This window comes from Mesoplodon bidens (assembly GCF_964165515.1).
Source record: "Mesoplodon bidens genome assembly, chromosome: 4".
NCBI lineage: Eukaryota > Metazoa > Chordata > Mammalia > Artiodactyla > Ziphiidae > Mesoplodon > Mesoplodon bidens.
The window spans coordinates 82878367-82881616 of NC_138160.1; positions in this window are offsets into that span (position 1 = coordinate 82878367).

Here is a 3250-nt window from a genome sequence, read left to right on the forward strand (position 1 = left end):
AATTCTGACACCAGAGAACACTCATTTGAGCCTTGTTCTCTCTTAGATAGAACTGAAAATGAAATGCCTATCAATATAAATTGTCTTCTTTTTTCTTGCTAACATAAGCAAATTTTGTCAGGGACTAGAATATGCCCATTTTAACATTAAAATTCCCAGATTCCCAGAAGCTAGAAGTGGCCATGTGACATACCTCTCTCCAGTGAGATGTTTGTCAAAGGCATCAGGTGGGACTTTGGGTAACCAGTTGTTTTCACTGTTTAAAAAAAAAAAAGACATATATGGCTCCTCATTTCTCCTTATGCCCATTCCCCATCCCCTTTCCACTTATTCACAAGGTCAACTTAAATTAGTCAATCCCACCTTTACCAAAAACACAGGAGAAAAAATAAATGTTTATTTGCTGTATGCCACTGGTATCTTTTTAGTTACTAGCTATGCAGCATTAATCTAGCAATAGCTGATTGAGACAATAAGCTAGACTCAAATCATGGAAACCTACCATTAGGAGAAGATAAAATGTAGCAGGCAATAGCTCACCTCTGCTGCTAGACTGCCTGGGTTCACTGCCCAGCTCTATTGTTTTTACTCGTGTTGATTTTTACCAGTTTGATTATCCTTGATCTCAGTTTCCTTAATTGTAAAATAGGAATAATAATGGTTTAGTTTTAGTTTATTTGTTTTTTTCTGGTAAGGACTAAACAAAGATAATCATTTAGCATTTGATAAAATGATATCTGGTACACAATAGATGCTTCAGTAATATTCAAAATTATTATTCAATACTTCACCAGGGAGGGAGGGTTAGATTTTATTTAGCAGGCCAGTGGTATTTTACAGATTTCCACGGAAGACTGTTGTTCTGTCAGCTGGAGTGTTCCCTGATAAATTAGAATAATGGTGGTCTTTTCCTAGTATGCAGATTAATTTACATAAATTGATATAAATTACTTGTTCTAATAATTTTTCTCCCCTATATGTTTTTAAATCTCTAGTGATTGGCACAACTTGTTTGCAAGACAAATGAAAACATGTAAATGAACAAATATCATTATTATTAATAGAAAAAATTCAGAAACACCAATTATACTTAGTTTGACAATCTGCCTTTTAAATAGACATGTGTGCCCCCAAATTGTCATTTTATATTATACAAGCAAAATACAATATTTTCTCCCAGGAAACTTGCTCCTGGTTCCTGTGATTGAATTGAAAATATTGTTTCATGACACTTTACAAATAATACGGTATTATGCAAAAAACACAATAATCTGCAGGTTTAAGATCTCTAGCAATATAAAAATAATCCCTTGTCAGAGGCAGGGAACAGAAAAGAGTTGATTAGTGACAGAGACATTAGGAAAATGGAGAAAATTTGACAACATTTGGACATAGGTGGTGAGAGAGAGAAGAGATTCTTAAACTTTAGTGCAAATAAAAATTACCCTGAGAGCTTAATAAAAATGCATACAGAGTCCATGTCCCCAATCCCAAAAATTCTGGCTCAGAATTTCTGGAATAGTAACCTAGAACCTGCATTTTTAACAAATCCCATTTCTGATTCTGATTCAGGTAGCTAAGAATCACATTTGGAGAAACACTAGAACATGATACGCTCTAACTATTTGGAATCATTAGTTTAACTCTGCTACTTCAGAATTATTTAGCACTTTGCAGTTACTGGCAAGCATTGATGCCAGTGGAAAGCCAAGGGTAAAGGATGACTTCAAGATGTTATGCCTGAACACCTGAGTGAAGAATAATGCCATTAATCAAGACAAGGAACACAATGGTAAAAATGAGATACTGTAAAGAAAGAAAGATGATGATGAACATTTTTGTTTTTTGATTGTTGAATATTGGACTTTTTTGAGGAGTGGAAGGGAGTGTCATTACATACTAACTCTCTTCCACGTATGACTCAATAAGGTTGTGAATAAGGGAGAGAAGAAACCCAAGGAGCCACTTCATTACTGATAAATGCCCAGGTTGGAAGCTAAAATTAGGGTGTGTCACCAATGGTCTTCCTCACACTGGAACCCAGTATTAAGAGGCCTAGTCCCTGCAATTCTACGTGGCAGGAGCAACTGCATTGCTCTGTTACCCCCAAGCAGCTAGAAGACACTGTCCTCTCCACCTTACCTACAATAGTCCTTTACACAATTTTTACTGTGGACTCTGTACTTGTCATTTATAACACACACTTCAGAATCAGAATGAATGCAAGTGTTTATTTTGTTATCTCCATTTGAACCTAAGAGCTATGAGAGCAAGTATCATATCTTACTTGCCTACCATTCAATACTCAGAACCAGTGCTAAGAAAGGAGTAGAAAGTCTAAACAATTTGTTGAATGAATAAGTTTTTAAAAGAACAAATACTAACTTTGACTTCTGGTCTGGTGTTTGTTTGTATCTGCTCAAATCAAAGTTCCATGTTACTGATGTCAAAGTTAAACAGGCAAAGAAGACTTATCCAAGATTACTGCAATAGAGAAGAGGGGCCAGGACTCTGAGCTCAACTCACCAGAAAGTAACAAAAAGCTTACGAGATTTTACGAGTAGGGAGGCCCTTAGGCCAATTCTGTTTACTAATTAGCCTTACCCAAAGAAAAAGTAAAATTTTCTCTTAGCTTCGTGGCAGGAGGTAGTTTTACAAATTGAAACAAGATGCCTGCCTAAGTTAGGCTCCTACCTTTCCAAAGAGACTGGGAAATAGGGATGCTATCTTCTTTGTTGACGACATTTCAAAAGGATGGCTCCTTGTTCCTTAAGAAAGACAGCCCTGGGTTGTATCACCGGCAAGAACTTTTTTAAAGATTTATATTTCAAAAATGCAGAGAATCAATGTACAGTTACAAGTTTTCTAACGTAAATGCCCTAAGGAAAGAGAGAGGTCAAGGACCTAGAGGCAGGAAGTAACCTGTCTAAAATTTGTACCTGAGCTGAGGGAAACGTCAAGGCGGTCTTAATAAATGATTAGCTGTGTTTCTGAAGTTCTGAACCAACGAACCCAAATAATGAGCTTCCAATCTCTTATGGTTTCTTCATGCAAAGAGCTGCTGCACACTTTACACACCTTTTTTTTTGTTTACTTTCTTACTTGCGAGCCAACCACGGAGCTCTCCCCCGCGCCTTCTGGCAGGGCGCGTGCGCAGATGGCCTTGCGCGCCTGACGTCACGGAACGCGCCAGCCCCAGCATGTTAGCAACCGAAAGCGTCCCTGGTAGCAGTGGCTGCTGAGATGTACG